The following is a 16,233-nucleotide window of genomic DNA, read 5'->3' on the forward strand; positions in this document are numbered from 1 at the left end:
TCACTACTATGATGGTGATGATAATGATTATTCTGATTTCTTCTCCATCTTCTCCTTCCATATTTATTTTCATGGTTCCCTTTTTCTATCACATTAGCTTTTGTTCTTCAGAGTGTTGGCTTAACTGTTTTTCCATTTTACCAGCTGCTTTTCCATCTTAATGGTTCAAGTTTTCCCTTATTGCACTATGTGATGGAGTGCTGATAAATGGATTTTTCCATAATTTATACAATTAAATAGTACATGAAAATTTATCTATACTTAATATAAAAATGTACAGAAGCATAAAATGTAAGAAATAATTTCCTTCTTATCCCACTCTCCATTTCCTTCCAGGTCATCTCAATTCTACTCTCCAGAGAAGTAGAAACCTTAATGTATTTGATACATCCTTCAAGTTATTTTATATACACATACACACATGTATTTGTACTTATTTCTATAGTCACTCAAATACACATACTCTTCTATAACTTTTTTTTTCCTTTAAACACTGTGTTGGATCTCTTTCCAGGTCATGGGTGGTTACCTCATTCTTTTTACTAACTTTCTGGTACTCTGTTGTGTAAATATACCATATTAAAACAACAACAACAACAAAAAACCTCTACTATATGGATGAACATGTAACCTTTTTCCTAAATTTAAACTGTCAACCATTTAAATCAAACTGCAGTGAATATCCATTCACGTTGGGACACACACACCTCTACAAACATAGAGACAAACTTCGTTTTTTTTAATGAGATAAAGTCTTACAAGTAAAATTATAGCAGTGAAAGGTATTCTTATTTTAAATTTTAATAGAGTTTGCTAAGTTTCCTGATGTCAAGTAGTATCAATTCATAATTTTTAAACTGAATTTATGCTCTTGAATTTTGAAATTAAAAATTAATACACACCCAATTTAACAAATAAAAATCATATAGAGATATACTGAGGGCCTCCCTCCTCCCCCCACCTTCCAATTACAGCCCTTTAAAATACCCAGTGTTAACTATTTGACTAACGGATTAGCAAAAATCAAGAATGTCTATTTTTCTACACCCTCACCAGCAGTGAAGGTTATCAATCTTTAATTTTTCTAATGGATGAACAAAAAAGATGTTAGTTTATTTACTTTTATCTAAAGGCATCTATTCATTGCACATTTACATTTCATATTCCATAAATTCCCTTTGTATTACTTTTGTACATTTAATATTCGATTATTTTTTTCTTGTCAATTTATAGGAGCATTTTTAACATGAGAAATATATATATACATATTTGCATAACATAATTATAGTCCACTGTTTATCTTTTAAGCTATGTTGAATATTTTGCTATTTTGAAATTTAAAATATTCTATATATTCATAGAAAACACCTGGGGTTTTAATGTGAATATTATGTACTTTAATATAAAAATTCAGGCATTAATTGTGAGTTCCCTTAACTTCATCTCAACATATTTTCTCTTTGTTTCTTTTCAGATTCTCGGGAAATGAAGTGCCTCCTATTTTCAAAAGCAAACGTTTTTCTTGGGCTTTAAACCTAATATCCCTACCTCATACCCTTTTGAACCTATGGTTGCTTGAGATAAAGGATTTTTTTCTTTTAAATATTTGTGTTACACAAGTATTTTTCTGATTTTATAATTAAATTCTACCTATATTTCATTATTATCAGAGACTACTCTTTGTTTATACATTTTCAAGGTATTCATCGTGTGCTATTATAAGAACATTTTCAAGACTGTCCTAATGGAAACTTTGAAAGCATGTATGCTCTCTTTTTACATCATGTAGAATTATGTGTATATAATTATACATGTAACTATCATCATATATATGCAGCCATGTATAGAATCTATTTCTGTAATTGTAATTTATGTCTTTCTCTACTTGATCTGTAATAGACTTAGATAAATGAATAAAATTATATGATTATGTCCACTTCTTCTTTCTCCTATTGTTTTTGCTTGATACATGTTGAGTCCATGATATGTGGTATATAGACCTTTATAAATATCATGTATTTAGTATGAATTTTACCTCTTCATCTCTTTTATTCATGCTTACTTCCTCAAATACCACTTTATCTATTTTTTTTGATGTGTGTGTGTGTGTGTGTGTGTGTGTGTGTGTGTGTATTGAGCATTAATTCTATTTAACTATATGACAGAAAAAAACAAATGAGAGATTATGGTTATAGCACTGGAGTGTGTGTGTACATGAGCATTCTCTCATTGTTTACTTTTGCATTTTAAATGGACTCTATGGTTATTTGACTTCACAAAACTTAGCAAAAATAAAATGGCACATATTTTGTCTCATCTTTTTCTTTCTGAAGAATTCTAAATATTTAACACTATGTTAAAATACTATGCAAATATAATGTTGACATAATGGCAATCAATAAAATAATAGTAACAATGGGCTTATTAAGAGGTAATTCACTGATGGTACATAAATCACTTCATTCATGTCTTATGGACTCATCTAAGGCAGGATTGACGTTCTTGGTGGATAGAATGGCTGATGTCTTTCTGTATTCTACTGCATAAAGGAAGATTCCATTCTCCTAAAAAACAATTTTGCCTCATTTGAGTATTCCTCATCACTCTTTCATAGAGAGAATATACAAAGTAGCATAAAATCTAATGTATTACATAAGTAAACATAGTTTTAAATGAACTAAACAAAATCTAAAAGATTCCAGCCTCTTCACATTTCATCACGTTGACTTCAGTATTTTCAGGTTATGTTTCCTCTTTGGTTTGATTTTGATGTTCCCTCTCATATCAAATCTAGGATAAACTTTCTGACCCATCAAAATGCTTGGATTTATCTTACCTTCTAAATGTTGAACTAAAATTAGGATACAGTTTTTCATTAGTGACCATTTCTATTTTCACTACCATTTTTTTTTCTGGATTATATTTGGCTTTGATGGTCCTAATTTTGGTCTTCCTTTAGGCTAGCATGGTCAGTCTGTGGCAGTTTGCTTATAGAATTTACCTTATTATAGTAATCTGTCTTCATTCTTATTCTCAATGGATTAAAGGGTTCTTTGCCATTTAGTTTTATCTTGTTTTTCACATTCTTTTCTCATTCGTTTACATTTCTATAGTATTATATGAAAATTTCTGTGAAATGTGTATACTGAAATTCCTGTGTCTGCATCTCACTAATTCTGAGACATATAAATATTCCTTTGAGAGAGAAGCCTTGATGGGCAGTTATCTACCGAATGCTTAGGAGAAAGACAGACAGACTATTAGGTGGGTTTTATCTTCGTCTCTTACACTCACCTTGGCAGTATCATTAAATGCTGTATCTAAAAGCTTTGTTAATTAACTGAATCAGCAGGTAGGAAACTCAGAGACAGATTGCTAAGGGAAAGAAGGTAACTAATAATTGAGATCATTCTCCAAAGTCGTTTCATCAGGCTGGTCATTCTTATACTGATCTGGCTCTGGAAGGAGTATAAATACTCCTGTCTTGGAATGACAGATGTTCTTCAAAATTTGCCTTTGAAAATGTTTCTACATGACTTGGATTGTTCCTATTTCCCTTACTGTAGCATTCTCAGCTCTTAGCTTGGTATCAACAGAAAGCCTTCCCAGTACTTTCCTAGAAATTTTCCAGAATAGAACACATCTCACTCCCATCCATTATGCGTAGGGACTACAATTTTTGAAGGTACTTTAAAACAGGCAAGATAAAGTCTAAGAGCATAAAGAGGGAAAAGCATGATCGTCTCTGTTTCATAGGTGAGACAATTGGGACCCAGAGAGGTTACTTTACTTATTAATCAATGACAGAGCAGAGGAGAGGACCTAGATCTCCTTCTTTAATGCCTACTGGATATTTGACACTCACATAAAAAGAAAGATAAAGCATAACTAAAAGTAACATTTTTTAATGAGTAAGGTGATTTTGTTTGCAATCTTTCAGCAAAGTATATGCAACTTGATGACATAGCTACTGGTCAGCTTTTACTTCCGGTTGGTAGATTTTTTTTTTACTCTTTATTGTTTCCATGTTAGATGATTCCAGATGACCATTCGTGCTGTTACAACTAGCAGTAAACATTTTGTGCATTGGACTGATAGTCCCAGGTAATCATATGGAATATAAACACAAAAAGGTGGTGTTCTCACTGAAGTCTACTTTTGGAATGCCATCAAACTCGAAGCTTATGAGCATATCTCCTTCAAAAGCTGGATAGATGATTTTTTATTTCACCTTGAGAAACAGCAGAAGATGGATTCCTAATTTACTGTTTAATTATATATGAATATGGAAAGAATTTAGTTATGTTTCACATTTGAATGTACTTTTAAAATATGTCTTAAAATATAATATGGAAAGAATTTAGTTATGTTTCACACTTGAATGTAGTTTTAAAATATGTCTTAAAATATACCATCATTTTCTTTTTCTGATCAGTGAAGAAAATAACTTAATTTGGGAAGAGAGAAACTCTTTGTGTTTGAAAATCTGTACCATTGCATATATATAGCACATCTTCTTTATCCATTCATCTGTCGATGGACATTTAGGTATATATATATACAATGGAATATTACTCAGCTATAAAAAAGAATGAAATAATGTCATTTGCAGCAACATGGATGGACCTAGAGATTATCATGCTAAGTGAAGGGAATACAGACAGAGAAAGACAAATATCATATGATATCACTTATACATGGAATCTAAAATGTGATAAAAATAAATTATTTATAAAACAGAGACAGACTCACAGACTTAGAAAACAAACTTATGGTTACCAAAGAGGAAAGGGTGGGAGAGGGATAATTTACTACTTTGGGATTAACATATACACACTACTCTATATAAAATAGAAACTCAACAAGTACCTACTGTATAGCACAGGGAATTATACTCAATATTTTGTAATAACCTATAAGGAAAAAGACTATATACATGTGTGTAAATATATATTATATATATATAATATGTATTATATATAATATATATATAATATATATTATATATATGATATATATACGTATATGTATGTATAACTGAATCACTTTGCTGTACACCTGAAACTAACACAACATTGTAAATCAACTATACTTTAATAAAAAAAAAATTTTTTTAAGTCGGTACCATAATTTTGTTTTCTTAATATCTTAGTTTCAACATAAAAAAAAAAAAAAAAAGACAGACATTCTGGTCCTGAAGTGATAGAGTCATATATTCCTGGTACTGAATATATTGCTGAGATATGCCACTTGAACAAATAACATAAAATCATAGAAATGATCTAAATCATTACTAGTAGTATCACAAAGGAGTGTTCTTATATTATCTCTCATTTCAAAATTGCTCTCTGAACAACTTTCTCTTGAGAGCCAGCATACTTCAGGGTAGAAAAGCAGAATCTTACATCCATTTTCTCAATCTATGTCACCATTTGTACACTTCTGTTGTTTAATATGAATCAAAGCAGAATTGTTGACCACCAAATTTTCTTGGCAAATAAAATATCTTATGATTGGCATTAGGTGCAAATCATTTTCTTTGCAAAGCAAAGCCCATCCTTGCTACATATGGGTTGTTGGACTCCAATGGGACTGATCCCATTGCACATTTTCTAGTCTGGCTCATAGATCACAAAAAAGAATTGTAAACCAACAGACACCTCCCTTTTCCTGTAGCCTGGATAAACAGAATAAAACATGTCAAGCACGTCTCCTTCATTTCTGTACTGCACCTATGCCAAGAGCAGCTAATTCATCCTCTCTCCATCAGTAGCATTGCGCAAGTCTAAAGTGAAATATCTACCAGCAGATGCACAAGAGTGTAACTGCTCTTCCACAATGTTTGCCATTGATATTTCGCAACAAACATCAGTGTTATTTGATAAGGAATTTTGCCAATAGCTCATTCTGCTTTCCCTGTGATCATACTATTTTTCATTAACATGGCATCTGCTTTTAGTAGTTTCTTGGCACTAGTGTGACTTGCACCTGTGTTTTGGCAAGATGAATGCAACCTTGAAAGATGCTTCTATAGTTCTGGTCTTTTTTCCACCACTGACAACAGAAGTCATCAATTTTGCATCAGAAAGCATTATTTTGAGCTTGTTCAGGACAAACAGAGAGGGCACTCTTCTTTGAAGATAATATGAACAGTTCTATGGCTTTATTCCAATATTGGATAAAGTTTTATAATGAAATTTTATATAGCTTGCTAGTTTAAATATACACAATCTTTAAGAGATTCATGAAATTATTGCTTAAGACTCATTTTTCTTACAACAATACTCGTTCATATTATAGATTCGCACTAAAGTCTCGGTTACTCTATATATTTGTGATGCTTTCTGAGTCAGAGAATTTATGTTCTAATTTAATCACCACTTTTATGCACCAATGAACTCCTTTTTGTGACTTGAACATTTTTTGAATATGTATAACATATTCAACAGGAATAAAAATGCAAATTTCACAGTTAACTGCATGTTAGCTGAGATGAACTGACCATCAGTCTTGGTCAAGCATATAAAACCCTAAAATGTAATGAGAATTCTGTGACTAATCCAATAAGCCTTGCATCCCATATTTGTGAAATTCATGTGGGAAAAGTGTGTTTACTGGCCTCACCCCAAGATCTCTGAACAACATGTGACAGTCCTTGCAGAGATCACTGGGTCAGGAACCAGCAGGGTTGGAGAACCCCACTTTGAAAAACACTATTTCAGTGCAAGGATTGGTTCCTTCCACAGAACTATTTTCACCTTAAGAGGCTTGCCGTCTTTGGGAGAAGACTCCGCCAGTACAGAAGGGGAAGGCCACAAAGAATACTGCAGGGTAATTACAGTATCTGTCCTTTTGCTCTCCCTAAATCCAGTCTTTTCATCTATACCTGTGTTTCACCATTCTGACAATAAGTTCTCTTAAGCACCATTCACTGGATGCCTGGTTCTGAATTTATAGAAACATGGAGGCTTTTCTTACTGACTCTGTAAGTTTGTATTAAGCCCGCTTTAGAGAAAAGGAAACTGAAACTTAGAAAGGTTATTAACTTGTCCCCTAATCACTTACTTCTCCCCTAATAAGTGGCAGAGTTGGGCCCAAATCCAGGCCTTTTGGGTTCTAAATCTGGTGCCATTGGCCTGCATGCTCACCGCCTTGTTAGAATGCACATAAAATCTCCTTTTACTTTCTTGTTCTAAAATCTTCAATGATCTGCCACTCCCTACAGGAAAAGGACAATCTGGCCTTCACCTGCTCTTCCAGCCGGACTCTGACAGACTGCGCACATACCCCAAGAGCACCACGTCCCTCCCTACTCTCGTGTCTAAGTTCAGAGCCATCCCTCTCACTTGCCAGCCACTCGTGGCCTTGTCTACCTATCAAAATCCAGCCCACCCTGCATACTTCTGCCCCCAGGTCATGTAGCATGCCCTGAGGCCCCTCAGGTCATCACTTACTTTTCCACAGGAGGCAATGGAAAAGCATGAGAATGACACCTGAAAAGGCATATTCATATCATAATTGTCTGGTCCAGCAACTGTCATCATGTGGTCAATCTACCACTAACAAAAGAACCATGGAAGTGGAAGTGTTTTTAAAAATGCAGACATCAAGGTTTCTTTCCAGATATACTGCTGGGGTGGAGTAGAAAGTCTGAGTCTTCAACAAGCTTCTAAAATTAGTCTTTTTCACCTTAAAATGTGAGACTCTGTCTATACACGTGTATATAAAGGATGCTCAGTGGCTTCACAAAGCTTGGAGGGTTACCTAAGACTGGAGATGTCCAGTTATCCTAGCAAGTCTCTGGGGTGCAAAGTTGAGACTGTCCATCCTGCAGGGAAGGGAGCCTTAGCTAAGGCAACGAGGGCAGCGGGGTAGGTGAGCCTCTACCTGCTCGACACCCCGAGTCTCTCACTCTCTTTCCTTCTGATACCTCCCCACACTCTCTTCTGAATCCATTAACACATTCTCCTCTTGATAGCATCCTTTATTTTCTCATTACAAATTGGTATGTATTTTCAGAGAAAAATTAAAACATACAGAAAAATTGATATTAAAAGTGAAGACTAGGGACTTCCCTGTTGGCGCAGTGGCTAAGAATCCACCTGCCAATGCAGGGGACACAGGTTTGAGCCCTGGTCTGGGAGGATCCCACAAGCCGCGGAGCAACTAAGCCCGTGCGCCACAACTACTGAGCCTGCGCTCTAGAGCCCGCGAGCCACAACTACTGAAGCCCACGTGCCTAGAGCCCGTGCTCCACAACAAAAGAAGCCACCGCAATGAGAAGGTCGCGCGCCACAACAAAGAGTAGCCCCCGCTCGCCTCAACTAGAGAAAGCCCGCGCGCAGCAACAAAGACTCAATGCAGCCAAAAATTAATTAATTAATTAATTTTTTAAAATCCTGAAGACTAGTTCATCAGTGTTAATATTATGCCCTATTTCTTTCTCATTTTTCCCTATGCATGTATACTTTTAAAAGAAAAAACAGCACGGAATCAAATAATGGCTATATAGGGAATTTGTGTTCTCTTTTTATTCTCTAACCTCATAAATGTTAACATCTCTCGTATCTTTAATTATTTTTTTTTGCAGTCAAGATTTTTAATAGCATCATAAGAACCCATCTTGTGATTGTTTTGCTTACCAGCATTTATGCAGTGCTGGGCATATGCTAGACACTTGATATAAGTGTTTCAGATAAAGGAGTTACTATTTAACGACTCAATTATTGACGGACATTTCGATTACCTCCAACTTTTTTTCTATTGTTAATAACACCACAATTTTTATGTCTGATGATTTCCTTCAGTTGAATTCCTAGAAGTGGTGTGTATATATACATATGTATATAAACATATATATACATATACATGTATATTCTGATGCGTATACCAAATTTTATTCCACAAAGATTGTTCTAATATTTCATTGTTCTGATATTTCAAACTCTTCTAGTTTGAGAAGTTTTTTAAAAAACTACCCTTGCAGTTAAATACGTAAAAGATATATGCTATTTGTACTCATGCATTGTGATGCTCGGTTTCCAGTCTACATCTTTTTATAATCTCTTGGAACTCCTAAGATGAAGGTAGAAAAAAGATTCATTTTTTTTCTATCTCTCAACTTAAAAAATCAATAAATATTTGTTGAGCTGTAAATGTGTGGGGTAAGAATTTGATTACTACATGATAACTGAAATATAATTTTTAATCCTTAAATTACACACAGTCTAATAAGAGAAAGAAGACTCACAAATGAATTATATAATAGCACAGATACGAGGGACTACCATTTTATAGAAAATCTTTGGAAGGAATGATTATTATTGCTGGGTGAAGAAACTAGTCTTAGAGCTGGCTGTGGAATGGGTGGAATTCTGGTGAGGGCAGAGAAAATACATAGGAAATGAACAAGTGGCCAGGGTAATATGCCAATGTGTATGGGGGAACAGTTTGCCTAACGTGTGAAGTGGGAAATAAGATAGGGAAGGAAAAAATAAAAGGAATGCAGTCCTTCATGTCAGGCAAAAGATTTTATATGTAAACTGATTTAATGATAATTAATTTTAAGGAGCTAAATAATAACAACAACAAAAATAAACAATCATAATACAGCACTGCTGGCAAGCACTTATTAAGCTCTTACTGTGTGCCAAGGGCTATGCAAGTTATCATGTTGCTATTTTCCTTTTTAATATTCACATCAACCCTATGAGGTAGTTGTTCTATCTTTATTTCTTACATGAACAGAGGCTAAGCATATTAATCCATATCAGTAAGACACTGGGATTACTGGGATTTGAACTCAGGTGTGTTTGACAGCATAGCTTATACTGAAAAACAAAAAGGGAAGGGAAGGGAAGACAGAGAGAGAAAGGGGTGAGGGGGGAGAGAGAAAGAAAGAGAGAAAGAAAAAGAGAAAGAGAGAAAGGAAGGAAGGAGGGAGGGAGGGAAGGAAGGAAGGAGGAAGGAAAAAGAAAGGAAAGAGAGAGAAAGAACAAAGAAAACAAACTTGGAAGAGAAAGGGTGTAGAAATCCATCAGGTGGCTATTTCAGTGGTCTGGCTGAGGGAATATTTCCTACATTAGTGGCTTTTAAAGCTTAATGTGCAGTCATTTGGGTAGTTTATTTAAACTAACTTTCAAATCCTCAAACTATACCCCAGGAAAGAGTTTTCAGCAGGAAATGACCTAACTTTATGCACTTTTAAGAAAAGATCTCTCTGGCTACTCTTTAAGAGGGCAAACTGGATGCTGGGAGACCAGTTAGATGGCTACAGTCAGGAACTAGGTGACACTGGTTTGGATTAGGGGGTGGCAGGGCCATGGCAGTAAGTGGGTGGATTCAAGAGTTATTTTGACTAAAAGCCAAAGGGACCTGGGAGAAAAAGCAGGTTGAGGGAGAGGATGAGTTGAGTTTTGAGGGCCTATAACATAGTTATATAGATGGAGCCACTGGGAAGTTTAAAAGAAAAGTGTGGAACTTGGGATTCAGAGATAGGCTAGACATGATTCTCAGAAAACCATGCACATTTTTGGAGGGAGGGTAAAATTATCAACATAGATAAGACTTTTCAAAAGCAGATTATTGTAAGAAAAGAAGAAACACCTTTAGAGGCAGATGATAGTGAAATGCTTATGTTTTACTGTTCTTATAATCCTTGTAACTAACATTTATGGGACACTTACTAAGTTGCAAACACAATGCCAAGCACTTTTTAATATTCAAAAATATTTTGAATGTCCAGAAACTCCAGAAAATACAACGCCAATCCAATGTGGACTTAACAAGTATTTAACATCTTGCCATTCTTGTTTTAAATTGTTTTAAAGAACTGAGGTGAGACTAAACATTTTACATGCACTGCCTCAAATATTCTCCAAGACACCTAGGTGAGGTAGGTGCATGTATTATCTCCTGTCCTCGGTTTTTCCCTTCAGGGGCATTCTCTATTCTTCTCTGTGTCCCCCTACCTTCATGGACTGCACAAAAGATTCTCTTGGCTTTTGGCTTGTGGCTGATTTCCACCAAGAGGGAGCATCTTGTGGAGACTGGAGGCAGAGAGGAGGGTAAGTCAGAGTCTGATTCACTATGAGGTCGCCTTACAATGATCGTGTCCATGGCCAGAAGTCACTGCTGCGCTCAAAGGAACCTGTGCTCTCTCTCGTTTCAAGTTCCAGTAACCTCTCTCTATCTTGTCCTTTGTGGTCTAGAGGTGGGAATAATTTGGCTACTAGATATGGACAGTGCTGGGGTGGCATCTCCTGTTTTCTCTATAGCCCATATATGCCTTTTTAATTTACCCCTTTGTAAATAAACCTCTTCAAATTTAACCTCATTTGGATATGTCATTTGTTTCTTGTTGGAACCCTGACAGTGCAACCCTATGTTACAGGTGAGGAAACTGAGGCTCACAGAGGAGGAAGTAGCAGAATCCAGACTCAGTTCCAATCCATCAGACTCCAGAACTTGTGCTCTTATCCACTCTGTAGCATCGCCTCCCTACATTAGGCGAGGGAGGTAAAACGAGGGTGCAGAGAGAGTCGAGCTGACCATTGTAGAAGGAACTTAGTTTCCTGAACAAGCCAAGCTTGTGCCCAACTCTGGGCCTTGTTTTCACTCTTCAATTTGTATGTAATTCTGTTCTGATTCCACTCTTTCTCATCATTTGCCTCTGAACATAATATCATATTTTCAAAGCGACTTCTTCACGTTCCTAATTTATGGTACTCACCCACTGCTACCCAGCCACTCTCTCATATCACTCTATTTTATTTTCTTTATAGAACTTGTATTCTCTGGATGGATCCTCTATTTATTTGTTTACTTGTTTATTGGTATCTTTCCTACCCCTCACCCTCTGGCAGGTAGAAGGTCTAAGTGACCAGGGACCATGTGGGTGGTGCTTGCCCATAAGTTCCCATTGATGAGGACATTGCCTGATACACACAAGCAAGTGCTCAATAGTAATCAATGAATGCATGAATGAAGAAAAAAGGAAGAAATGAACAAGTGAATGCAATTACATCATTTTAAGGCTAACTAAGATAACAGATAGCTAAGGAGTGGGTAGTGGCCAGCTAAGAAAGAAAGCGAACACAGATTTTTCTTTCTAGATGTTTGACTTTGAAGGGAGAAGGGTAGCACAACAGGATGGAGCCCCCGTATCCCAGCTGAATTTATGGTTCAAAGAAAACAAAATCCATGCTTCTGAAATTCTATTATTTTAAAGAACCATTTCACTATGATTATACGCTATTTTAACACTTGCAATTATAGAACCAAAATAAGTGCTTTAAAATAAGAATCAAGAGAAATTGGATTATATATCTATCAGTTTTCAAATCATATTGGTATATCTCCCACTTGGGAAGATAGTTCTCCTCTTTTTTCTCGTTGTGAAATGGCAGCTTGTTGCATTTCTACTGCTGCTACAAGAGAACACAAGGATATAAATTAAATGGTTTATTTTGGAATGACTGTCCTTGTAAATCTTTGTCCTTTGAAATTCAAAGATCAATGATACGTTCTGTATGCAAATTTAGTTGTTAAATGTATTGCACATTACTAGTCCTGGCAGACAGGTAAAATTACAAATTTATCATGGCCATGGCTTCAGGAACATGCCAGGTCATTATGCACACAGTGTGACAACTAATGACAGTCTTTTTAATTCTCTCTTTTCAGTGGACTCTTCCACACACACACAAAGCTAAAATATACCTTGCCCATATGTCAAAACCAAATTCAATATCTTTTTAGACACCGTAATTGATTGCAATCCTTCATTCTGCTGAAGATTAAGCTGAACTTCTACCCTTTAATAAAAACTTTAATAAAAACTCTCCGGGAAAATTTCATGTGGTCAAGTCTTATTTTTAGTTTTGATTTGGATGCTTTATATTGAAACTAAAAATTAGGAATGACGGGAACCACTGTTACTGTAATATCTTGAATTTGATACGATTCTTTTCTTTAAGGAGCTTAAAATGCTTTCACATACAGTGTTTCATTCTTCAAAACGTCAGTCAAAAAAGGAGATGTTGATTTTCATTTTACATTCTTTCATGCTCAAAAAATGTTTGATTTGCTCACACACGTGTTAATTTGTAAAAAAATTAAAGAGAGGGGCAGGGGAGGGAGATGGAGAGATGGTGGTATCATGGACCACTGGAATTTAGGCATAAAAGAAACAGAATCCATTATTCTGGGTTACATAAGGAAGTGGATGTGGAACGTTGTTTTAAGTCACTTGGGTTTGGGGTCTCTTTGTTACTGCACCATCACCTCACCTATCTTGACCATACAGTATGAGTAGTTATCTACATTAAAAAAATTCTTTGTAACATCTATGAAAATTACAACATTTAACAAAAATTCTAGGCTCCAATCCTATTTCTAATACCTACCCACTGTGTAGCTAGAGCAAAGGATGGAAACTTTCTGAATCTCAATTTCCATTTCTATATAATGAAATCCAAACTGCATCTCTCACATGGTTGTTGTAAGAATTAATAAAAAACTTTGCCCAGTGACTGACATCTATTAAAAATGTATTAAATGGAATATCCATAAACACAGAATCCACAATTCCAGTGTAATAAGCTAGTGACCATCACTAAAATAGGTCAGATTGGCAAGTCATAATTCTTGCTATCTTCCCCAATTTTGCTTCTTTCTTTAGAAATTCTAAGCCATCAACTGTAGCAGCTTCTCCTAAGCTGCTGTTTCTTTAGTCATATTGGTATTCATAATTTGTTAACTATAGTGAGTGGTAACTAGGAACTGTACTATTCCTTTATCTTGATCTGGGCCTTCCCAGTCTTAAATATCTGGTTCTCTTTCTGGAGACAGCAGGCAAAGCTCCCTCCTTAACACATCTCTAGGTGAGTACCTAATTTCAAATCTGCAAAACTCTCATTCTATCCCAACGACGGTTTAGTCCTTCTCATTCCCTTAGGAAAGATGTCTCTAGTTATCTCTCTACAGTCCTGTGTGTCTTACTCTAGAGTTTTCCTTTCCATATTGATCCGTCATCTTCTACTACAGAAAACTAAGAGGTCAATGGAAGCTTTGTATTTTAAGAACTTCTAAAATAGATTTTGCTCTACTTTTCTATTAGTTGCCTAAAATAATCATGTACTTTTCTATGTTTAAAAATAATACATTGTTTCAATAGTGAACCACTGAAAGCTTTTACCCTAAGATCAAGGACCAGAGAGGGAAGCCCACTTCACCACTGGTATTCAACTCTCCACTAGAAGTTCTAGTCAGAGCAATTAGGCAGTAAAATAAGACAAAAGGCATCCACACTGGAAAGGAAGAAGTAAGACCATCTTTTTTCACAAGTGGCATGATTCTATATAGGGAAAATCCTAAAAAATTCACACATACATACAAAACCTATTAGAGATAATAAATTCAGCAAAGTTGATGGGTACAAGATCAGTATGTAAAAATCAGTTATATCTCTACACACTAGCAATGAACAATCTGAAAAGGAAATTAAGAAAATTCCATTACAACAGCATCAGAAAGAATAAAATGCTTGAGAATAAATTTAACCAAGGGGGTGTAAGACTTGTACACTGAAAACTAAAAAAAATTGCTGAAAGAAATTGAAGAGGACACAAATAAATAGAAATTTCCCTGAAATTCTACTCAACACATAGTTTCACTGTTAAAAGTTTGGTATATATTATTTTAGACCTTTTTCTATTTAGTGTCAATTATGGTTCTTGGTTGGAAGCAATAGAAACTGTCATACTGTGTGATATATGGCTTTTGTATTTTACCTCTCCGAGTTTTACCTTACATATCTGGTAAATGAAAATAATATCAGGACCTACTGCACTGGTTATTGTGAGAAGTAAAGGAGCTACAGCATACAAAATATATAAAACAGTATCTATTACAAAGAATGAGGTTAATACCTATTTGTTATTATTATTTTCATATTTTAATTATTGTTGTTATAACTGGTTTTCAAAATCAAGTGTAGCTTATTATACAAAACTCTCTATTACAGATGGCCTCACATTACATCCTAACTTACCACTCCCAAGTCAAAAAATTATTTTCCTCTCTTGTAAGAATACTTTCCTTACTTTTATTCAATCTGACTTGTTAATTTTCTTCATCTGTACTTTAACTTACAAAGAAAATATTTTTCTTCAGTGCCATTTCCTTCTATCAGCAAATCCAACTCAAAAATTTATATAAAACCTACTTAAGTCTCAACACTTCTGCCACACATGCTCTGATCACTATGGCCCCTGGTAGCCATCTAGTGGCGATAATATGTGTGTTAGATTGCATTATTCTTCAAAGTGTTTGCCTTTCAGTAAGAGACCCCTCTCTACAGGAGGCTTTCTTACCCAAGGCTATATGACTTGCTCGAGCCAATGGAAAGCAAGTGGAAGTGACATGTACTACTGATTCTGGTGATGGTTGCAGAACTTTATGAACATACTAAAAACTGTGAATTTTATGTGTTAAATGAGTAAATTCTATGGTATGTGGATTATATCTCAACAAATCTGTTACAAAAATACAGTACAATAAATATACAATACTAAAATACAATAAAATTGAATATACTTAAAGTAGAATTAATGAGAAGAGATGATAAAATAAATATTTTAGATTGTAAAAAAAGTATGTGAAATATTTCTATGAAGAAAAGCCACATGGAAGACATAATTAATGTTTGTGAAGTTTCTGAGGTACTCATTCTAATTTCTGTAAGTTATATAGAAAAAATTATCAACATAATAGTTGATATTAAACATGGCATATCAATATAATAGTATTGGTTTGGATTAAGTTCATCTATTAGTGATAGAAATCCCTAAATAATGGTGGCATAAACATTACTGTAATATACACTTCTCTGATATAAATGTAGGTAGTCTAGGACAGGTAAGTTGGCACAAAGAGCACCAGGAATCCAGGTGCCCTTTAATTTGTTGTTTCATCATCCTCAACTCTTGCCTTCTACCTCATACTACAAGATGGCTGCTCCAACTCCAGCCATCATACCCACAGTTTGGCCCCAAGAAGACAAGAAAGGGCAGGAGAGGGGCATGCCTCCTTCTTTAGTGATGTTACCCAAAAGCTACACAAACGTCTTCCATTTATTCAAATTACCATACCAAACTGAAAGGGATACTTGGAGTTTTTATTTTGTTCAGCAATGAGCCCAGCTCACATTAGGGGTTTTATGCTAGAGAAACA

Source organism: Balaenoptera musculus, chromosome 11 (genome assembly GCF_009873245.2).
Source record: "Balaenoptera musculus isolate JJ_BM4_2016_0621 chromosome 11, mBalMus1.pri.v3, whole genome shotgun sequence".
NCBI classification, from domain to species: domain Eukaryota; kingdom Metazoa; phylum Chordata; class Mammalia; order Artiodactyla; family Balaenopteridae; genus Balaenoptera; species Balaenoptera musculus.